This window comes from Myotis nattereri (assembly GCF_964212035.1).
Source record: "Myotis nattereri genome assembly, chromosome: X".
NCBI classification, from domain to species: domain Eukaryota; kingdom Metazoa; phylum Chordata; class Mammalia; order Chiroptera; family Vespertilionidae; genus Myotis; species Myotis nattereri.
In genome coordinates, this window is record NC_138078.1 from 146452181 (window position 1) to 146476890 (window position 24710).

The window sequence follows — 24710 nt, forward strand, 5'->3', positions numbered from 1 at the left end:
GTCACATATAGAAATTTTTTGATATGTGCAACCGTAGTAAAACAAAGACTTATGTTTTTGGTATTTATTTTATATATTTAAATGCCATTTAACAAAGAAAAATCAACCAAAAAAATGAGTTCGCCTGTCACCTCTGATACGCGTGTCATAGGTTCGCCATCACTGATCTAGAGCATAATATGATACAAAGGTATGGGTCGTATATGAAGAAAATGATTAAATGGAGACATAAAGAGATTGACTTGAACCAATAAAGACACAACTGGTACTGACCATGTTTTAGTGATCCACAGGTGGTCAGGAACATATGAAGGAATGAAACACCCACGATGAAAAACAAGTGAAGAAAATAGGTTTTAGCAGGCTGTCTCCCTCAGTGTGCCCATGCTCACAAGTACACAAGTGATTAAACCACTAGAAAAAGCTACTACAGTCAGGATCTAGGCAAATAGGCCTTTTGTCACCAGGAGCATTAAATGTTGTTTTAGTGTTCTTTCCAGTGTAAGGAGATTGCAAAGAGAAAAAAGTCTATCGTTTTGGTTAAGACGGCAACATTGTCGTCTTATTTGCAGATGTTATGGATAAGTTCTTGGAAAACACCTAAGAAATGGTGTATATATAAATTCCTTTAAGTGGTAGAATGAAATAGTAATGTTTAAAATACCAAGATCTTTCCTGTATGCCAGCAATAATCATATGTAAATTTGGCACAGGGAACCCTGGCCGGGGTGGCTCATGAGGTTGGGCATCATCCCATGCACTGAAAATTTGCCAGTTCAGTTCCCAGACAGGGCATATGCCAGGGTTGTGGGCTCAGTCCGGGTAGGGGCCTTGCAGGAGGCAGCTGATTGCATTGATGCATATCTCCCTCTCCCTTCCTCTTTGTCTATAAATCAATAAAATATGTATAAAATTAGAACGGGGAAATGACATTCACAGTAGCAATATCAACCAGCCCAAAATAGATTTTACCATGGGATCCTAAAGATAGGGTTACGACATCGTAGTAGGAAATGATACACTTGAACCCAGCTTTGAACGATGATTTGAGTAAATCTGAAGGACCTGTAGCTAAGGCAGGAGACAGGGCTGATGTCTGGGCGGAGGAGTGGTCCAACCAGGCCCCAGCCACATCCCAAGTCTACTCCACGATACCAGGTCCTCTCTGCTGTCTCACCAGAGGGGCCATTTTCTAGTTTATTCTGTTACTTCTACATGAGATTATGCCTATGCAATATGCCTCTGCTGGGTGCATGCCTGTTGGAAGGGAGAGGAATAGCAGCATTATAATATGGAATTCCTACTGGCAAAGACATACATAGCATGTTACTGGACAAAGGGAGTCACAGCTTACCGGTTCAGTACGATGCCCTGGAAAATTTGAAATTAGTTTTTTGTCCCCAGAATTTCATAAAACAAGTTCACCATTCGCCCATTAGAATAATAGGGAAGATGGTTGTGACGTTTTCTAAAGGGCGGTGAAAATCATTTCTGAGAGACTAGCCTTCTACCACCTGGTTTGTGCACAGTTAGTATTTCTCCGATGATGCACAAGGTCATTTGATGAGCCGCTGCAATAGTAACCTGTTACAATATGAACTGCTTTCTGTGCCTGCTTCTTCTCCCACGTCGTCCTTGGCAGGGCAGATGGAGCTCCCTTTGTCCAGTGGGACAATGGCAAACGTGAAGCTAGCTGAGAATTAACAAGTGCTTGCACTCCTCAAGCAAGATGACGAAAATATGAAGAAGCTGGGGCTAGGTGGGTGATGAGAGACCCATGGCCCTTGCATGCCCTTCACCCAGCTGCCTGAACCAAATGCCAGAAATGTGAGCGAGACCATCCCAGAGCATGAGCCACCCCCAGCAGAGCCACTTAGCGGACAGGGTACTGACCACAGACGCATGAGGAGGCCTCCTGAGAGAGAACAGCAGGAGCGCTCTGCTGAGCCCAGCTAACATTGCTGAGCCGCAGACTTGTGAGGGCAGGAATCGGCTGTTGTTTAAAGTCACTAAATGGGGGAGGGGCTGGTTTGTTATACATCAAAAGCTGGCTGATACAACTATTAACTGCCACCCATCTATATCCAACAGAAATAAAGAGAGAGAACACTGTTAGAGTAGAAATTTCACCTCTGCTTGAAGAGTTTGACATGGGGCTTTCCCTGGAGTCTGAAGGAAAAGGGATGAAGTTAAGACAGGTAATATATATTTTTTATTTAGACAAGGAGTTTTATTATAGCTCTTTTAAAAATTTCTTTATTGATTAAGGTATTACATATGTGTCCTTTTACCCCCATTATTCCCCAACCCCCCACACTTATGCCCTCAATCCCCTGGTGTCTGTGTCCATTGGTTATGCTTATATGCATGCATACAGATCCTTGGTTGATCTCTCTCCCTTACCCCCACTCTCCCCTACCTTCCCTCTGAGGTTTGATGGTCTGATCGATGCTTCTCTGTCTCTGGATCTGTTTTTGTTCATCAGTTTATGTTGTTCATTATATTCCACAAATGAGTGAGATCGTGTGATATTTATCTTTCTCTGACTGGCTTATTTCACTTAGCATAATGTTCCCCAGTTCCGTCGATGCTGTTGCAAATGGTAAGAATTTCTTCTTTTATACCACAGTGTAGTAGTCCATTGTGTAGGTGAACCAGTTTTCTAATCCACTCATCTGCTGATGGGCACTTAGGCTGTTTCCAAATCTTAGCTATGGTGAAATGTGCTGCTATGAACATAGGGGTGCATATATCCTTTCTGATCCGTATTTCTAGTTTCTTGAGATATATTCCTAGAAGTGGGAGCACTGGGTCAAATGGGAGCTCCATTTTTAGTTTTTTGAGGAAACTCCATACTGTCTTCCATAGTGGCTGCACCAGTCTGCATTCCCACCAGCAGTGCACGAGGGTTCCCTTTTCTCCATATCCTCTCCAGCACTTGTCGTTTGTTGATTTGTTGATGATAGCCATTCTGACAGGTGTGAGATGGTACCGCATTGTCGTTTTGATTTGCATCTCTCGGATGATTAGTGACTTTGAACATGTTTTCATATGTCTTTTGGCCTTTCTTCTGTCTTCTTTCCAAAAGTATTTATTTAGGTCCGTTGCCCATTTTTTGATTGGGTTGTTTATCTTCCTTTTGTTAAGTTGTATGAGTTCCCTGTAAATGTTGGAGATTAAACCCTTATCAGTGCTAACATTTGCAAATGTGATCTCCCATGTAGTGGGCTTTATTCTTGTTCTGTTGATGGTTTCCTTTGCTGTGAAAAAGATTATTTTGATGTAGTCCCGTTTGTTTATTTTCTCTTTAGTTTCCATTGCCTAGGTAGGAGCAGTATCAGTGAAGAAGTTGCTTTGGCATATGTCTGAGATTTTGCTGCCTGTGGATTCCTCTAGTATTTTTATTCTTTCCCACCTTATGTTTAAGTCCTTTATCCATTTTGAGTTTATTTTTGTGTATGGTCTAAGTTGGTGGTCTAGTTTCATTTTTTTGAATGTATATGTCCAATTTTCCCAGCACCATTTATTGAAGAGGCTGTCTTGACTCCATTGTATGTTCACGTCTCCTTTGTCGAATATTAATTGAGCACAGTGGTTCAGGTCGATTTCTGGGTTCCCTAATCTATTCCATTGGTCTATATGTCTGTTCTTGTGCCGGTACCAGTCCGTTTTGAGAACAGTGGCTGTATAATACAGCTGGATATGTGGTATTGAGATCCCTCCTATTTTGTTCTTTCTCAGTATTGCTGCAGCTATTCAGGGTCTTTTTTTTTTTATTCCAGATGTATTTTTGGAAAGTTCTTCTAGGTCTGGACAGGTAATATTTCCTATGAATACTCTATGTGCCAGGCCCTGTGTTGAGCATTGTATCCTTTTTAACTGACAGACAATTGAACCTTTAGGAGGCAGTTATTATTTGCATTTCAAAGAACAGATGGCTTAGAGTTTGCACTTCAGTGCGTCTTCATGCCTCTCCAGCCTGTGCAGTCACAATATCACCAGGTCTTGTCAAAAGGATTATTTTCATCGAGAGCTATGTTTTTTTTTGTGTGACATTCATTACTGACATTCAGAGTTGAGTCCTTGGGTGAGGTGTTCCTTTGTTCAGAGTCACTGAGTTCAAAGAAAGTTAATTTTCCCGTGTGGATGTTCTTCTCTTGCACAATATAGCGAAAAGAACACCTGAATGCCTATCTCACTCCCAGCAATTGTGTGTGTCATCTTGAGCTGTTACTTAACAACTCCACGTTCAATCCCCCCTGCAGGCATGAAATGGAGTAAGAGATACAGAAAAGAAGATACTCTATTTTGCCATCACTCCCAGCACTGATTGTAATTTATTGATGTTCTGCATTATTTTATGCACTAAATATATATTTACCCACATACTTGGAAAATGAGTATCAAGATCCCCCTTAAGCAGATTAAGAAACAGGCTGAGATGGGTTAAGTAAGTAAGGCAGTAAGGATGGAGCTGAGATTGTCACCTTGGTCTGCCTGACTCCAAAGCCATCCTCTCGCATTCACTAGGACATATTTCCCATCTGTTCCGAGCGGCTGAGATGCACAGTGCGTGTCATGGCTTTGGCACAGACTTCCTCCACTCCCATTCTTTCCTCCCTAGGATACCCAGGCTCCCAGGACAGCATAGCTTCTATGTCATGGTCTAAAGCGGCGGTTCTCAACCTGTGGGTCGCGACCCCTTTGGCGGTCGAACAGCCCTTTCACAGGGGTCGCCTAAGACCATCCTGCACATCAGATATTTACATTATGATTCATAACAGTAGCAACATGACAATTATGAAGTAGTAACGAAAATAATTTTATAGTTGGGTCACAACATGAGGAATTGTATTTAAATGGTCAGAAGGTTGAGAACCACTGGTCTAAGGGTAAGAGGATCTGCTCTGAGACCAACAAGGTTGGGTTGTTTATTTCTGCATTTTTTTTCTGAGTTAGGACGGAGCAGGCAGAGTGGAAAGAGATGGTGTCATGAGAAGCATCGTCCTGGGTATTGACAGGGGGCAGGAGCATGACAGAGGCCACATGGATCACAGACGACTGTGATTATCATCGTACCTGCTCAGTGTTCATGAGAGATTCAAAGTGAAAGAGGAGTGACTGTAGGTAGCTCTGTACATATCTTTTCACTTGGGGAGGCTGGTAGGGTGAGTCTTTCAAATCCCTCTCCACATTTCCCCAGGTTCTTTGCTTCTTTTTGTCTGTGTTTCTCCGAACCACAGAAGTGGCTGCATAGTGGGTCATCCTAGGTAACTACATTGTCAACGACAACGCAGTCCAACAAAATACACCTCCCCAGTTTATCTCCTGGATTAACTGATGAACCTCAGGCTGGATACCAGATTCTAATGTTGTGATTATATGAGAAATGGCACCGATGTGCAGTCAACGGTGTGGACACAAAGATGGAGGGGAGTCTAGTCCAGGTGATGGAGGATGCCTAGCCCACTGTCTCCAAGAGGCAGCGCGTGCCGATTCCTCGTTCACTCCCTCAGGTTCCCTGACTGCGGTGTCCTCTTTGCCCTGATGCTGCGCCCTCTGTAGATTTCTAATTCAGCGCCGAAACCCTGCCCAGTGCTTCTCTGGTCCTGCATCAGAGTCGAGTGTGAATCCCCACTCAGCTCTTCAAGGCCTGCAAGACCTGAGCCCTGTTTCCTCTTTGACTTTGCCGTTAGGATTGTCCCCTTCAGCCACTCATCCCCGACTCACCTGGACTGCTACAGGTCCAGATCGTGTCATCTGGCTCCCTCCTCAGCACCTCAGCTCTAGCTACTCCATCTGCCTGGAATGCTCCTCACCCACATCAGCCTGACTAACATGCTCCCTCCATTAAGGCTGGCTTAGCCCTCACCTGCTCACAGAGGCCTTCCCAGGCCTCCATCTTTTATATTGCTAAGTGCAGGCATGCTTCCCCCATCCCCACTCCCACCCCCAACCCCACCCCCACCCCCATGCTCCTTATCCCTTTACCTTGACATAAACTGTCTGCTTGGTATGCCACTCACCAGCTAGCTGACTGTGTCCTTCACTTCTTTGTTATGTGCATTGCTTATCTCTCGCCTCCCCCATAGCCCCTGCTTGAATACAAGCTCCCTGATCTTAGCGATCATTGTCCCTTGTTAACTGGTGTATCTCAAGCAGCCCAGAACTTTGCTGAGCACACACTGGAGTCACCTGGACAATATCTCTTGATGTGAGGAAGAGTCTGTCTCCCCCACTGCATTGCGACAGCCTTGAGGACAAGGGTCTTGTTTCATTGGTCTCTGTCAACCCCATTCCAGGACACTTTCTGATAGAACTGGACAGACACTGCTGAATATATGCGGAATGAATAAGCGACAGTAATAGAGAAAACATTTCTGCTTCCAGACTGTAGTGTTTCCTGTAGGTGCCATCTGTGTCAGCACCCTGCGTGTGTCAGCTGCCGTGCAAACTCTGCTAGTCAGCTGGGAAGCTTCTTTAAATGCTCACCTGAGGATATGTTTTGTATTGATTTTATTTTATTTATTTTTTAAAAAATATATTTTATTGATTTTTTACAGAGAGGAAGGGAGAGAGATAGAGAGTTAGAAACATTGATGAGAGAGAAACATCGATCAGCTGCCTCCTGCACATCTCCTACTGCATGTGCCCGCCGCCAAGGTACATGCCCCTGACCGGAATCGAACCTGGGACCCTTCAGTCTGCAGGCCGACGCTCTATCCACTGAGCCAAAGCGGTTTCAGCAATTTTTGTATTGATTTTAGAGAGAGGAGAAAGAGAGAGAGAGAAACATCTATGTGAGGGAGAAGCATTGGTCGGTTACCTCCCATATGCATTCCGATCAGGGATCAAACCCACAACCTGGGTATGTGCCCTGACAGGGAAGTGAACCTGCCACCTTTCCGTGGACATCCGAGCTCCCACCCACTGAGTCACACCGGCCAGGACAGCGGGGACACATTTCAGAGCCAGAATCTGATCCACTGTCTGCGGATCCCTCCTCAGGACCTTTGCTCTAGCTGCTCCATCTGCCGGGAATGCTCCTCACCCACACCTGCTTCCGTCTCAGAGGGAGTATCCTTGCCTTGTTGAGTTGGGCAAACTGGTACTATATTTACATCTAATGTTTCATTATATTTTGTGTAAATGAAAGCATCCTTGAGAATAAAGCACATTTATGTAATTAAACACAATGAAAGCCAAACAGTGGAACGAAGTAATTGAACTAAAGGTTGAGATTAATGTTAAGTAATAGTACACGTAATGATGGGGACCTACTCTGGGCACTTTGTCATCTTCTTTCACTTAATCCCAATAAAAACCCTCATAGGAAATGTTTCCATTTCCGTTTTCATGAGGGAGAATGTTGAGATCAGTGACATGCTCTAAGCTGCCCAGGCTCTGACAGCTTGTAGGCAGCCACCTGAGGTGGACGCTCAGGGCTCCTGGGTGCTCGCACTCTACAAGGGCTGCCGTGTGGCCAGACCCCCCATCGCTTCCCCCAGCAGTCCCGTCTTACTCCCTTTCTTTTGTTCACAGATGCAGCTGTCCGACATTTTCATCCCGTCTCCTAGCATTTTAGAAGCTCTTCATCCCAGGGATCTCCCCAGCCCCTTTGGACAAAGGTTGGTGTCTTCCACCCTGATTTCTGCTGTGACACAGGGAAGGTGACCGCTCAGAGTCCTGTGAATGACGGCGGTAATTGCTATTTACAGCTCCTTTGTGCCTCCTGATGATTGTGGATCCTGAGGAGGCTCCTTGGTTGCAGAGCTAGTTTCCCTGTTCTTGGCAGGATGCCCTTCCCTTCCACAGAGATAGCAGCGCAGCCTAGGAGGGGACATAGCTTACTTATCAAGACACGGTGCTCCCACAGGCCAGGCACCATGGGACCCGCTCCCTCAGAGGCAAAACAGGTTTTTCAGGGTCACCACACTGTTGCACAAATTCCACAGGTTCCTTAGAGAAAGAGGACCAGGCACGTACGGTGATGTTTGCTATCAGAAAAGGGTTCAGGTAATGTCCTTGCCTTGTTGCTTGGGGCGAACTTTCTGATGGTGCAGTTCCCAGTGTGCTTGTAAAGGAATCCTGTTTGCTTGGTTTTGTTTGATTCTTGAACTGCAACATCAGAAGAGATGATGAAAAATCTGTGGGAGTCTACCATGTTTCCGGGATTTATATATCTCACCAGTAATTTTCATAACATCCTGGTGACATACATGCCGTTGTTCCAGTTTCACAGAGGAGGACATGAAGGCTCAGGGGGATAGGGAACTTGGTCCTGGTCCCACAGCTAGGAAGTCGCAGAGATGGGAGTTAGAAGAACTACTGTTACAGTTGTTGCCTGTACTGGTCAACATACCTCACATAAAAAAAGAAAAGAAAAAGTCGTGCTTTTGACAATTACCAATGTAAATTTAAAAGTTCCATTCCTTTACTATGTCACTGTTCTATTTTCGGAGCTTTAGTCACAAGAAGTAATTCTTCTCCCTTACATAAAATACCGAGTTTACAATAACATTAGAGTTGGGGGTGTCAGGTAAGGAAAGGCATATGCATGACTCAGTCCTGGGAGTAGTTGCTTTAAGCCACATTGTGTGCTGAAAGTGTGTGATGTAGAAGCACATGGACAAATGAGCCAGATTCCTAGCCTTCCATCACCTAGTGTCTGGAAGGGTTTTCGTGGCACCCGACACGGAGAAGCCACACATGTAGTGCCTCCATGGAACACAGGGACTGAACTGCCGCCAGAGTGGCAGTGGGTGCCTTGCTGTCCATGGTTCCATATGAAATAAATGAACTCAACAGACCTTCCGCAACACCTCCCGTATTTTCTGCAGGGGACTTCACACAGGACGCGCAGACAGCAAACACAACACGGTTCTACTCTTTATCTCATAGGAAGGCAAACGAAAGAGTGGAATGTAATTTAGGAATTACAAGTCTCCACAGGGTACATTTGCCTGCAGGAGAGGGAACCTGGAAGAGGAGACAGAATTGGACGGAGAGAGAATAGAGGCAGTAGGAGCAGGAGTCAGATCAGGGGATCCGAGTCCTTGTGACTCTGAACATGTGTGGCTGTCCCTGAAAATTCCATTGTTTTGGGGCTCACAGACTTGATCTCATATTCCTGAATACTTACGATTTTCTCCAAGACAGTTAATGGAATTTCCAGTCTTGTATTCATCAATTTTTAAATGATTTTTTTTGCATCATCACTCTGTATTTGCAAAGACTAGAGGAACTTCCAGAGTTCTCCCAGTGTGAAGACATTTCAGACAATTGAGAGATTATTAGAAAGGCCTATACCAGGGGTCCTCAAACTTTTTAAACAGGGGGCCAGTTCACTGTCCCTCAGACCGTTGGAGGACCGGACTATAGTTTAAAAAAAAACTATGAACAAATTCCTATGCACACTGCACATATCTTATTTTGAAGTAAAAAAACAAAACGGGAACAAATACAATATTTGCATTTGCATGTGGCCCACAGGCCGTAGTTTGAGGACCCCTGGCCTACATTGATCATGAAACCAGGAAGTCAGCAATGCATGGGTACTTGAAGCTATTGAATATAGGGGGCTGGGATGTAGTGAGAAATTCTCTGTGTTCCAGGCACTGTAGTAGGCTCTGGGGTTAGAGGGATCATTCAAGCTGATCCAGCTGTCTACGTGCCAAAAGTCAGCAGGTGGATCTTAACCCCAGTGGTCTGTAACGATTTGTCAAATTTGTGTATCAAGGGGGTGTTTCTCTCACACACACACACACACACACACACACACACACACACACACACACAGACACTGCCACACTGCCTTAATAAATTAGAATTCTGGAACTCAGCTAGGATATAGGGTATTGGAGCCAGTCTGTCTGACTCTAAAGCCTCAAAGAATGTCTATGACATCAGACCCTTTGCATAATGACTTATTTCAATGTAATTCAGAGCCACTACCTGCAAGTCCCCTGGTCGTGTTTGTCTGTTGCTGCCCCACAGAGAACCTTGGAACTGAAAGTCCTCTCTTATCTAAAGGTCAGGGACAGCCCTAACTGGTTTGGCTCAGCGGATAGAGCATCGGCCTTCGGACTGAAGGGTCCCAGGTTTGATTCCGGTCAAGGGCATGTACCCCGGTTGCGGGCACATCCCCCGTAGGGGGCGTGCAAGAGGCAGCTGAATCGATGTTTCTCTCTCATCGATGTTTCTAACTCTCTATCCCTCTCCCTTCCCCTCTGTAAAAAATCAATAAAACTCATTTTTAAAAAAATAAAGGTCAGGACAGAATGGGCAGCTCCAGCGTCCAGGCTGTGCGCACTGTCTGAGCATGGCTCTGGCTTCCCCGAAAGTAGCCTTTTTGCTGCTGTCCCACTTCAGGCCTTGGTCTGGCCCCCATATTGCAGTTAACCTTCACTGCACCCCATTTAGAATCCTCTGCACTGTGCCTCCCACAGCACTTATTTTAATTTGCACCTCAGAGCCACACGTGGTTATGCTGGGCCAGGAATTATTCCTCCTCCTGTCCAGTTGGTTGTTGAATAAATGAGAATGGCCTTAACCAGCACAGATCCAATACACTGATAACGTAAATGTTAGTTTCCTGTTGCTGCATAGCTAATTGCCACACATTTGGTGGCTTAAATCAACACATTTATTATTTCACAGTTTCCGTGGGCAGAGGTGGGGCATGCATCAGGTGAGTTGTCTGTAGGGTCTCCTGAGGCTGAAATCAAGGTGTCAGCTTGGTGGGGTCTTACCTGGAGGCTCTGGGGGAAGCTGCCTCGCAGCTCTGTGAGGTGGCTAGCAGGTGCAACTGGTGTGGTGGCAGGACAGACCCCACATCCTTGTGGGTGTGGGGGGACTGCTCTCAGATCCCAGAGGCTGCCTGTATTTCCCGTCATGTGGTTCCCTCCATCTTCAAGGAAGCAGTGTGGTGCCGAGTTCTTCGTGTGCTTCCAACTTCTCTTGCTTCTCCTGCCGCTGCTGCTAGACAGAGAGAACTGTCTGCTTCTAAATGGCTCCTTGATTACATGAGGCTCTTTTGGGTAATCCAGGGTAATCTCCCTGTGTTAAGGCCCACAGTTTAGTGACCTTAATGATATCTACACAATCCCTTTAGCCACGTGAACCAACACACATGTGCAAGGGATAACTCCTCTTGTTCACAGTCCTGGGATCATGCTGGGAAACATCTGGAGACCAGCTTTAGAATTCTGCCTGCCACAACCTTTGATAACTGCCCGTTAATTATTTATGAAAGTCCTGTTTTGTGACCCTGACTGTCTGTATTCCTGTGAACACACTGCCCCCTCTTTATTGACGTACCTCATGTCATCATACACTTTTACTTCAACAACAGGCTTGTTCCTTCTCAAGTGTATTAGTCGAGGTCTCTCTCTCTCTCTCTCTCTCTCTCTCTCTCTCTCTCTCTCTCTCTCTCTCTCTCTCTCTCCGTCCCTCCATCCCCTCCCTTCTTCTCTCCTATCTTTATGGCCATTTATCCTCTTCTTGAAAGCAAAGAAACCTCCTGTAGAAAGTTGTCTACACTCACTGTCCTCAATTCCTCTCCTCCCATTCTCTCTCATTGATACTTCAATCAAGCTTATACAGCTTCTAGTGACATGGAGCCGCTCTGCTCAAGGTAACAATGACATCAGTATTTCTAAATCAGATGCCTGTCTCACAGTCCTCTTCATAATGACCCATTCCTAATTTTGCACAGAGTTGATCACTCCCTCCACCTAGAAGTACTTTCCTCGGGTATTATTCGGGGTTCTCTAGCGAAACAAAACTGATAGGATATATATATATATATACATACATACAGGAAGGGAATTATTCTAAGGAAGTGGCTCATGCAATTGTGGAGGCTGAGAAGTCATCTGATCTCGTGGTGTTTCCAAGCTGGAGTCCCAGGAAAGCCCATGGTGTAAGTTCAAGTACAAAGGTTCAAGAACCTGAGAAGCCAATGATATAGTTTTCAGTTGGGGTCTGAATACCCAAGAATTGTAATGCAGAAGGCAGAAGAAGATCCATGTCTCAGCTCAGTCCTTCAGATAGGAAGGGATAAATTCTTCTTCCCTCTTTTCATTCTATTCAGACTCTCAAAGGGATTGATTGGTTGATGACCACCCACCCTGAGGAGGGCAAACTGCTTCACTGAGTCCATGGATTCAAATGTTAATTTCATCCAGAAACACCCTCAAATACACACCTTGAAATAAGATTTAGGCAAATATTTGGCAACCCCGTGGTCCAGTCAAGTTGTCACATATACACCTGAGATCCAGGACAAAACTTTTCTGGCTGTTCTCTGACCTCATTGGCTATAATTCCTCATTGCTTGTGTCAGGTTCATCTTCTTTCCTTTTGACCTCTTGGAATCAATGTGCCTTAGAATTCAATCCTTGGTCCTCTTCTCTTTTCTACCTACACTCATCCCCCTGGTGAGCTTATCCAATATTGTGGCCTTATATGCCATCTGTACCCTCTTCTCTCTCCAGTTTAGATATCCAGTGTAAATGCCAGAGTCTATTGCCTATTGTTTAGAAGAGCAGTTTATAAAGATTAAATGATAAAGCATTTACAGAGTGCTTAGTAAAAGGAAAATCAATTATTATTTATATTTCATTCTTAGTTTTTAAACTTTTAATTTTTAACAATATTTTTGAATTAACTTTTAAAAATAGCATTGCACATAATGCATTTTTGTATTTTCGGTAATTATAGAAAATTTCACCTGATCTTATTTGAGAAAAAGATGATACATTATGAATTTAATTGTTAAATACTTTTGTCTTATAAACCCCAAAGTCATATTACAGGAATGATTGAGGTGATACTGGAAATGCTAAGTGAGGCTTTGGAATAAGAATTTTGCTAGATACTAGGTGGAGCTTTTAAAACTTTTTTTATTAATGAGGTTCTCCCAGAAAGCCTCAAAGTTGCCTAGGAGTTTGCTTGGAATCTGATTTCTAAATTCAACAAATGGTGCCTACGAAATAGCATCCACTATATCAAGTCCCTTTTGGAAGTGAGTATTTTTCATGTCTGTGGTTTCTATAAAATTCTTTAGCAAATACTCAAATATTCCCACCATATTTCCAGAAGAATTCCTCTGACTATATTCTAGTAAAGGCCAATGAAACATGATCTGCCATAATCATGGATTTCACAATCTTGTTTTAGAGGCAGATATATAATAAAAAAGGCACTGTAGACTTTGAAGTATAAGTCTGTACAGACTACCATGGGAGTCCAGAGGAGGGACACAGGGAATGTGGATGAGAGAAATGGACAGAGGACTATCCCAAAATGTCTGGTATGTATAAACAATGTGTTTTTTTTAAAAATATACTTTATTGATTTTTTACAGAGAGGAAGGGAGATGGATAGAGAGTTAGAAACATCGATGAGAGAGAAACATCGATCAGCTGCCTCCTACACACTCCCCACCAGGAATGTGCCCACAACCAAGGTACATGCCCTTGACTGGAATCGAACCTGGGACCCTTCAGTCCGCAGGCCGACGCTCTATCCACTGAGCCAAACCGGTCAGGGCAAACAGTGTGTTTTTGAAGTCCCTAATTGGGTTATATGACCTTTGGGCCAGTGAATACTCTCTGACCTGCTAATAGTAACTTTGAACACCACCACCCCTGGGGCATTTTGTTTTCCTGAGGCTAGGGTAGCTCCTGTGGTTCCTGTCTTTTGCCTCTCTATGTAACTTTTGGTGGGCCAAAGTTTGTACTTACTGGGCCAAAGTTTGACTGACTGAACACATCATTTTAAACTAAGAATGGCCTTGGCAGAATCCCTTTGTCCCAGCTCTGCTGTTGTCTCTGGGTCTGTGTCATCACTTTGGTCTATCACAACAACAAAAGGAAGGTGCAAAGCCATGTACACTGTTTTCTACCACTTTTGTATTAAAAATGGGGGTGGGGGAAGCCGGTGTGGCTCAGTGGTGGAGTGTCGACCTATAAACCAGGAGATCATGGTTCAATTCCTGGTCAGGGCACATGCCCAGAGTTTCGGGGTCCATCCCCAGTGGGGGGGGGGGCATGCAGGAGACAGCAGACCAGTGATTCTCATCATTGATGTTTCTCTCCTTTCCCTTCCTCTCTTAAATCAATAAAAAAATATATATTTTTTAAATAACGGGGGGAGGAAGTATATATATATCCATACTTGTGTATATATCCTCTGGGAGGATACGTAATTTATCTAATAACAGTTGTTACCTGCTTGTGGGGAAGGCAAATAGGAGATGAGAGTTAGGGAAATCATTTGGCATCTATCCTGGGTAACTTCTTGAATTCTAAACCATGATGTGGTATTGTTGATTCAAAGAAGGACTTTTTAAACTAAAAATCAAAATGAGAGAATTTCCTGAGGGTTGAATTCTGAGGGCTTTGAACCCTGCCCCCAAACCTCAGACCCAGATTCAGGCACAAAGAGACACATGACCTTGTTGCAACTTGACCACCATCTCCAGAAAAATCTTATCTTCTTTGTGTTGGATTGCCCTGTGGAGGCAAAAACCAGAATTACAGGATCTTCTGTGAGTGAGAGAGGGAATTGAGGAAAGGGCCTAATTTATCTGGAGGTGGAGTTAAGGGACCCCTAGTGGAGTGTTTAAAACAAGCCCTAGCTTCCTGATATTTCACATCCAAGTACTTCAAAATGCATCTTTAGAAATTAAGGGTATGTTCTTAGAAAAATTCATTATGATGGTCAACAAAATTCCATAATTCCATCCCAAACCTAAACCTATATAAATGTTCACAATTGCCTCCAAAATGTCTTTTTACAGTTGGTAGGTGCAACCATTTCTCAGTGTAGTGTTGGCAGCAGATGTGACCCCCACCTCTTGTTTTTACTTTCCACTCTATTTCTAGTACCAGTCACAAAGTATGGCTTCATGTATTGTGACGTGTTTCCCTGGGATGGTGTCATCATTATTATGTAACATCTGCCTAGGACAGTAGCGAAGATGTAATTCAACAGTTTTTAAAATAGGTTTTTATTGATTTTTTTTAGAGAGAAAGGAAGGGAGAGGGACAGAGAGACAGAAATATTGATGAGAGAAACATAATTAATCAGCTGCCTTCTGCATCCCCCACTGGGACCAAGCCCACAACCCACGCATGTGCTCTGACCAGAAATTGAACCTGTGATCTCCTGGTTCCTGGGTTGACGCTCAACTGCTAAGCCACACCAGCTGGGCCAACATTTTTAATTATAGTTATTTTGAAGGGAGTATAAAAGAATTAATGAAAACAAGAAAGGCAGTAAGTCAATGATTATTGAAGGTAACTGATAGGTACAAGGGGTTTCGTTCTATATTATTTTCCCTATTGTTTTTTGAAATGCTTAATAAAAAATATAATGGCATATCCTATGAGGGATGGAGTACAGTTATGGAACACAGTTATAGGATAATTTTTCAATGCTCTTATCTTTTCTGGATAACAACTTTCAGAAATATGCTAGAACAAAATGCATTAGCTTTTAATTCCATAAGAATGTAAGAGATCAACCGAAGGACTTGTCTGCATGCATAAAAGCACAACCAATAGACAGAAGACATTGGGGGGGCGGTGAGGGCAAGTGCTGGGGGGTAGGGGAGGCCAGGGGGAGGTCAATGGGGAAGAAAAAGAGACATATGTACTACTATTTGTAATACCTTAAGCAATAAAAAAAGAACATATCATAATCTAAAAATAAAGGGAAAACTGAATTTGTGATGGAGGTCATTGTTGATTAAGAGATCCTTTAAAGACTATGCAACAAGTGACATTGGTTTGAAAATATCCCACTTTTAAAAACTATTGTGAGGACAAAGAAAGGAATCCAAATAGGTACTGAGTGTGAGATGGTAATATTGGGGAATTGTTAATTTTTCAGTTGTGGTAATAGTATGATGATTTTTGTTGAGGAAAAGTGTTCTTCTATTAAAGAGAAACATACTAAAACATAGGGTGTCCCAAAAATGTATACACACTTTGAATAGTTATTAATTCCAGTGTTTCTTTTTCGGATTTAACCCATTGGAATTAATAATCAAATCGTGTCTACATTTTTGGGACACTGTATTTCAGAGGAAATTGAAAGGGTAGCCATAATTATTTGCTTTTAAATACTTTAAAAAGATGTAGTAAATATGATAAAATTAACAGGACTGAAATCTAGGTGATAGATTCAGAAATGATGGTGGTGGTAAGGCAGTTTATCAGTCTCGCTTAACCTCCACTTAAAAACAAACATAACAACTAAATAGAAAAACTAAAATTACTATTAGCAACATTTGCAATAAAGCAGGATGACAAGATATTCTGACATACCTTAAAATACACGTGGTTGGAAACAAACCACCAACACCCACAGGACCTGTTGGCATCTGTGTGACAATTAAAGGAGAAAATAACGTCACAGCATTTGAATACCATAGGACAGAAGAGCAACAAATAGCCAGCAGATATTCAGTGGAAAACATAGCAGGCCAATTTGAGAATAGCAGCTGACAGTGATAATGGGTTTTCCCACTCCAAACTGCTAGAGTAGTTTAAACCCTAAGTCTGTGGTGTGTTTAGATAGAAAAGCTAAAAAAGGCTTGACTACTAGTATAGTATTGGCCAATATCTCCTACTATGACTAATTTCAAATTTCCAACGTAATGTCACTGCAACTGGACTTGAGAAAAAAAATGTGAAATAGAACACTATAATATTTCTACCATACAAACACAACAGGCATGAATAATCTCAAGAGCATAATGGTAAAATGTTTATTTTGTTCTTTAGATTTCACATGTAAGTGCAATCATATGGTATTTGTCTTTCTCTGACCGACTAATTTCACTTAGCAAAATAATCTCTAGGACACGCCCATGCTGTCACAAATGGTAAGATTTCATTCTTTTTATGACTGAGTCATATTCCACTATATATATGTACTACAGCTTTTATATCCACTCCTCTGTTAATGGGCACTTGGGCTGCTTCCATATCTTGGCTATCCTAAATAACACTGCTATGAACATAGGGGTGCATATGTTCTTTTGAGTTAGTGTTTTAGATTTTTTGGATATATTCCCAGAAGTGGAATGACTAGGTCATAAGGCAGTTCCACTTTTAACATTTTGAGGACCCTCCATGTTGTTTTCCATAGTGGCTGCACCAGTCTGCATTCTCACCAATAGTGCACAAGGGTTCCCTTTTCTCCATGTCCCCCACCAACACTGGTTATTTGTTGATTTATTGAAGATAGCCATTCTGATGGGTGTGAGGTGAAATCTCATTGTGGTTTTAATTTGCATTTCTCTAATAATTAGTGATGTTGGGCATCTTTTCATATGTCTATTGGTCATCTGTATGTCCTCTTAGGAGAAGTTTCCATTCAGGTCCTCTGCCCAATTTTTAATTGAATCGTTTGGTTGTTGTTGTTGTTTTTGCATTGAGTAGTATACATTCTTAATAATTTTTAAATACATATTTTTATTGATTTCAGAGAGGAAGGGAGAGGGAGAGAAAGATAGAAATATCAATGATGAGAATCATTGATCGGCTGCCTCCTACACGCCCCCCACTGGGGATTGAGCCTGCAGTCTGGGCATGTGCCCTTGACTAGGGGACCCTTCAGTCCACAGGCTGATGCTCTATTCACTGAGCCAAACCAAAAAGGGCATTCTTTATAAATTTTTATCACATGTACCATTGGTGAATATCTTCTTCCATTCCCTAGATGGTCTTTTAATTTCATTGATGGTTTCCTTTGCTATGCAAGAACTTTTTAGTTTGGTGTAGTCCCATTTGTTAATTTTTTTTCCTTTCCCTTGCCCAAGGAGATATATCAGAACAAATATTGCTGAGAGATATGTTAGAGATTTTACTGCCTATGTTTTCTTTTAGAATTTTTTATGGTTTTGAGTCTTCAGTTTAAGCCTTTAATCCATTTTGAGTTTATTCTTGTATATGGTGTAAGAAGGTGGTCTAGTTTAATTTTTTAATTTATCTGTCCAGTTTTTCCAGTACCATTTATTGAATAGATTGTCTTACTCCATTGTATGTTCTTGCCTCCATTGTCAAATATTGATGATGAAGGCATGTTTTTTTTCTGGCCTCTCTATTCTGTTTCATTGATCTATATGTTTTTACTTAGTACTACACTGTTTTGATTATTATGTCCTTGTAGTATAGTTTGATATCAGATGGTGTGATACCTCCAACTTTGTCTTCTTTCTTTCAATATTACTGAGGCTATTCAGGTTTTTGTGTGGTTCTATATAAATTTTTGGATGATTTTTTTCTAGTTCTATGAAATATGCCCTTGGTATTTTGATAGGAATTGCACTGAATCTATAGATGGTAATGATGATAATTATTCCTATCCATGAACAGAGTATATACTTCCATGTAGTTGTATCTCCTTCAATTTCTTCAGTCTTTATAATTTTCTGAGTACAGGTCTTTTACTTCCTTGTTAAATTTATTCCTAGGTATTTTATTTTTTGATGCAATTGTAAATGGGATTGTTAATTTTAAGTTTCCCTTTCTGATAGTTCCTTATTGATGTATAAAATAAAAATTATTTCTGAATATTAATTTTGTATCCTGCTACTTAACTGAATTCATTTACCAGTATAACTTCAAGAATTTGTTCAAGTACCAATAATCATTTTTCTTCCTGGTAACTGCTTGTGTTATATTTGGTTGACATATTCTGTCCTGATTTATTTTATTTTATTTTATTTTATTTATATATATATTTTATTGATTGCAGAGAGGAAAGGAGAGAGAGAGAGGGGAGAGAGAGAGAAAGAGAGAGAGAGAGAGAGAGACATCAATGATGAGAATCATTGATTGGCTGCCTCCTGCATGCCCCCTACCAGGGATCGAGCCTGCAACCTGGGCATGTGCCCTTGACTAGAATCAAACCCAGGACCCTTCAGTCTGAAGGCTGATGCTCTATCCACCGAGCCAAACCAGCTAGGGCTGTCCTGATTTGTATATGCTACTCTATAGCCATTGTCACATTAAATGATCCTACAACAAAAGAAGCAGGAAAAATTAATCCTCATCCAACTATAGACACCATTCTCTAAACAAATTCCTGATGATCAGAATCTTGACAATGGTAAAATATGCACAATTATGGATAAATATTCCGAGGTCGATGTTGTCTGTCCTTGGCTGAGGGGAAGTGATATTGAGAAAGAGCAAAGCAGCCCTGACATCCAGGAGTTGGGTCTAATAATATCAACTAAGCCTTGTTGTTGCTAGGCGCTGCCTGGCACTCATAGCAAGGCCTTAGTGTCCTCTCATTGAATTATTTCCTAGAACATCAATAGCAGACAAGGCCACCTTGTTAGCATAATGGACCGAAACAAAAATAAGACCACTCAGTAGTCATACCTGAATACAGACAAAAACACGAATATTGTCCATATTGCAAAAATGATCAAACATCCCTCTTATACTGGTTAATATGAGTGATGCTTTTTTACTAATTACAGTTTTAGCTTCACCTACTGTTCTTTCCTTCTATTTAAGGTCTACTGAGACACCCAATCATAGAAATCTCCCTGCTTCCCGACAACATCCAAACCAGAGCAAAATCTGCTTCCCTCCCTGAGTGCTTTCTGAAATCACCTAAACAAACACCATACCATGAAATCCTTTTTATCATCCCCCAGGTTCTATCATCTTATTCTCCCTCATTACAGTGAACAACAAACCCAATATATATTTTTTGAATTTAGAAGGCATGGGGGGCCAGGTGGAGACCTCTCTCTTGGAGAGGCACACTGAAACCTGGCCTTATCCGCTTTTTATTCAGTTTTAGATACACATCTTGTCCTCAGTAAAGCACGGCAAACAGGTAGCAGACAAATTGTCTCGAAGGTCAATAAAGATCAGTAAGATCCAGTAAACCCAATATTTTAACCACAGATGTGTTCCCGTTGGTCTTTCACTAAGGAGAATTAATATTTTATATATTTTTTGGCAGAAAAATCCAGTAATACAGTCTAAGAATATCCTTTCACCTTGTTAGTACTCTCAAAACCTAAGTACTTCCCTCAGAATTGACAATTAGGCGCATCTGCTCGAGAAATTTTCATGTTCAACACATATGGGACAATAACTATTGTCTTTTTAGTCTATCTTGATTTTTTCTTATAAAATTTTCTCTCTTGGAGATCATTCCATAATATTAGACCAGGTTTACCTCATTGTTAAAATTAATGAGCTTCATTGCATGCCTGATTTGAAAAATATCTGCTCCACAGATATTCCATAGTATGCTTGCATACACCTGCAGCTATTCCCTTATTATGCATGTTTCACAATCACCAACAATATTCTAGTGATTATTCATGCCTTGGTTTGTCCTGATTTGTTATCCTAAGATGATCATGAAGAAGTAGAATAGCATTTTAAATGCTAAAAAACTTTCCCAATTGTTCTGTGCAAAGCTCTTTCCCAGAGTGTAATCAACACTAGATACTATCCCCATCTCTGATTAAATAAAATGATCTGAGTGACGAAAAATGCCATCTCATTGTTCATCAAATTTTCTTCCATTTGAGATGAATATGTTCATATTTCCACTGGAACTTATTAAGTAATTTGAGGGTTTGAGAGAATAATGCTGCAAGGGTTCCTTAGCACAGTCGTAGTCACAGTAAGTAACTGTATTTAAATAATGGGATCTATTTACAGCTATCTGGCTGAGAGCTGGCACTTAATGCCAGGCCCTGCTCTAAGTAATCTCTCTGTGCTCAAGATATTTCATTGTTCTTGCATTTATTTTTAAAAGCTACTGAACATTTACTATGTGGCAGCCAGGCACCATTTTAGGTGGTAGCCAGGTAGCAGAAAGCAAGATTCTTCTTTTCATGCTGATAAAACTCTAGGATAGACAATAAACAGGTAATCAAATAATCAACATCATGATCATCATTAGTATTGTTATATGTGCCTAAGTTAGTGTGGAAGGAAGCAACTTGATATGTTCCTCTAAATTATAGCAGTGTAAAGGATGTGCAGTAGATAAATAAAACAAGAATGGCAGAAAGTGAATGGTTGTTGAAGCTTAGCGATAGAGTTGTATTATAGTTCTCTTTAATTTTTATGTGATTGAAAATGTCTATAATATAAATTTAGAATACAAGCTAGGAGCATATCCTCTAAGAGGTGGAGGGAAGCCATAAGAGAGCTTTTCAATGTTCTGGCCTGCAATTTTTAAACTTCTCTATGATGAAAATATGCTACCAAATTGTGTCTGTGAGGGATGATATTCTCCATTAAGAGAGATTAAAAAGACCTATATGACATGTAAACACTGGTTTGAAAAAAAACACCTCACTTATAAAAACTATTTTGGGGAAATCCAACAATTGTGGATATGGGCTGTGTGAGAGATTGTTATTAGGGTATTTATTGCTAATTTACTTTATGTGGTAGTTGGTAATTTTTTGAGGAAAATTTCCCTTTATTAAAGAGATGAATACAAAATTCTTAAGGGCAAAGTAGAAGAATGTCTATAATTTAATTTAAAATACTTAAGCAATAAAGGATAGATGAAGCAAGTATGGTAAAACTAACAGGACTGAAATCTAGGTGATGGAGATTCTGGGAATATGATGTTGGTAGGTGCATAGGTTTTCTTTTAAGTGACTAGTTTATTCCTGGCATGAAACAGACACATCGGAAATAGTTGTTGTGCTCTTCCTCCTCCTCCTCTTCCTTCTGGCATGTTATAGATAGGCCACTCCCTACTTTCCAATTAATGAATATTTCAGAAACTAAAGTTTTATGATAAACATAATTAAGAAGGTGAATCTACCACCAGAAAATTATGTAAAGCACTTGCAATTTTTTTTGCATTGGTTTCTATATTGTATAATCTATGACAAGGTTTTCTGCTATTAGTACAGATAATTGAGACAGTCTTTCATTTTAACTGCCATGTGCTCAGAGCATTTCCCAGACACACAACTGCAAAGAAAAATATCTTCTATTTTTCAGGTGAAGTATTTCTTTTTTCAGTTGAACTAAAGGGTAGCTTCAATTCTAGTCTCATGCTAACATACAAGCTCTGACCAACTGTTCTTTCTTAAAATTGTTTCAATTACAGTTGACGTTTAATATATTATACATTTATATGACTTATGAGGTGATCCCTCATAAGTCTAATACTCATCTGATACCATATATAGTTGTTACAAAATTATTGACTATATTTTACATACTGTATTTTACATCTCTGTAACTGTCAATTTGTACTTCTTTTTTTAAAATTTTTATTTATTTTTATTTTTTATTTTTTTTTATTTATTGCTTAAAAGTATTACAAAGGGTATTACATATGTGTCCATTTTATCCCCCCACCCTAGACAGTCCCCTAGCCTCCCCTATCCCCCAGGGTCTTATGTCCATTGGTTATGCTTATATGCATGCATACAAGTCCTTTAGTTGATCTCTTACCCCCCTACCTCCTGCCCCCCAACCCTCCCCGGCTTTCCCGCTACAGTTTGACAATCTGTTTGAGGCAGCTCTGCCTCTGTATCTATTATTGTTCAAAAGTTTATAATGGTCTCTATTATCCATGAATGAGTGAGATCATGTGGTATTTTTCCTTCATTGGCTGGCTTATTTCACTTAGCATAATGCTCTCCAGTTCCATCCATGACGTTGCAAATGGTAAGAGTTCCTTCCTTTTTAGAGCAGCATAGTATTCCATCATGTAGATGTACCACTGTTTTCTAATCCATTCATCTACTGGTGGGCACTTAGGCTGTTTCCAGATCTTAGCTATGGTGAATTGTGCTGCTATGAACATAGGGGTGCATATATCCTTTCTGACTGGTGTTTCTGGTTTCTTGGGATATATTCCTAGAAGTGGGATCACAGGGTCAAATGGGAGTTCCATTTTCAGTTTTTTAAGGAAACTCCATACTGTCTTCCATAGTGGCTTCACCAGTCTGCATTCCCACCAGCAGTGCACAAGTGTTCCTTTTTCTCCACATCCTCTCCAGCATTTGTCGTTTGTTGATTTGTTGATGATAGCCAGTCTGACAGGTGTGAGATGGTACCTCATTGTTGTTTTGATTTGCATCTCTTGGATGATTAGTGACTTTGAGCATGTTTTCATATGTCTCTTGGCTTTCTGAATGTCCTCTTTTGAAAGGTGTCTATTTAGGTCCTTTGCCCATTTTTTGATTGGATTGTTTATCTTCCTTTTGTTAAGTTGTATGAGTTCCCTATAAATTTTGGAGATTAGGCCCTTATCAGATATGACATTGGCAAATATGTTTTCCCACACAGTGGGTTTTCTCGTTGTTTTGTTGATGGTTTGTTTTGCTGTGCAGAAGCTTTTTATTTTGATGTAGTCCCATTTGTTCATTTTTTTCTTTAGTTTCAAGTGCCCTAGGAGCTGTATCAGTGAAGAAATTGCTTCGGCATATGTCTGAGATTTTGTTGCCTTTGGATTCTTCTAGAATTTTTATGGTTTCCTGTTGTACATTTAAGTCCTTTATCCATTTTGAGTTTATTTTTGTGTATGGTGTAAGTTGGTGGTCTAGTTTCATTTTCTTGCATATATCTGTCCAATTTTCCCAACACCATTTATTGAAGAGACTATCTTGGCTCCATTGTATGTTCTTGCCTCCTTTGTCAAATATTAATTGAGCATATTGGTTCGGGCCGATTTCTGGGCTCTCTATTCTATTCCATTGATCTATATGCCTATTCTTGTGCCAGTACCAGGCTGTTTTGAGAACAGTGGCTTTGTAATACAACTTGATATCTGGTATTGAGATCCCACCTACTTTGGTCTTTTTCAGGATTGCTGCAGCTATTCGGGGTCTTTTTTTATTCCAGATGAATTTTTGGAGAGTTTGTTCTAGATCTCTGAAGTATGCCGTTGGTATTTTAATGGGAAGTGCGTTGAATTTATAGATTGCTTTGGGTAGTATGGACATTTTAATGATGTTGATTCTACCAATCCATGAACACAGTATGTTCTTCCATCTGTTTATGTCTTCCTCTATATCTTTTTTCAACGTCCTGTAGTTTTCTGAGTAGAGGTCTTTTACCTCTTTAGTTAAGTTTATTCCTAGGTAGCTTAATTTTTTTAGTGCGATGGTAAACGGGGTTGTTTTTATAATCTCTCTTTCTGAAAGATCACTATTGGTGTATAGAAATGCCTCAGATTTCTTTGGGTTAATTTTGTATCCTGCTACATTCCCAAATTCATGTATTAAGTCTAGTAGCTTTTTGATGGGGTCTCTAGGGTTTTGTATGTATAATATCATGTCGTCTGCAAATAAGCACAGTTTTACTTCCTCTTTTCCAATTTGGATGCCTTTTATTTCTTCTTCTTGCCGAATTGCAATGGCTAACACTTCCAGTACTATGTTGAACAGGAGTGGTGAGAGGGGGCATCCCTGTCTTGTTCCTGTTCTTAGGGGAAATGGTGTTAGTTTTTGTCCATTGAGTATGATGTTGGCTGTGGGCCTGTCATATATGGCTTTTATTATGTTGAGGTATGATCCTTCTACTCCCACCTTGCTGAGAGTTTTTATCAAAAATGGGTGTTGAATTTTGTCAAATGCTTTTTCTGCATCAATTGATATGACCATGTGGTTTTTTTCTTTCAATTTGTTTATGTGATGCATCACGTTTATTGATTTGCGGATATTGTACCATCCTTGC

The 24710-nt window shown here is 40.9% G+C and overlaps 1 long non-coding RNA gene across 2 annotated transcripts in view; it reads left to right on the forward strand.

Moving 5' to 3' along the window:
* Positions 1-1495: 1495 nt before the first annotated feature.
* LOC308510874 overlaps positions 1496-24710 on the forward strand; it is a 136211-nt gene continuing 112996 nt past the window's right edge. The window contains exons 1-4 of one of the 2 annotated variants that reach the window (XR_013995445.1): positions 1496-1759; positions 2092-2198; positions 6885-7108; positions 7543-7628. This is a non-coding gene — a long non-coding RNA (uncharacterized lncRNA). Of the gene's footprint in view, positions 1760-2091; positions 2199-6884; positions 7109-7542; positions 7629-24710 lie in introns of those variants that run through there. The other variant, XR_013995446.1, reaches the window with a different exon arrangement.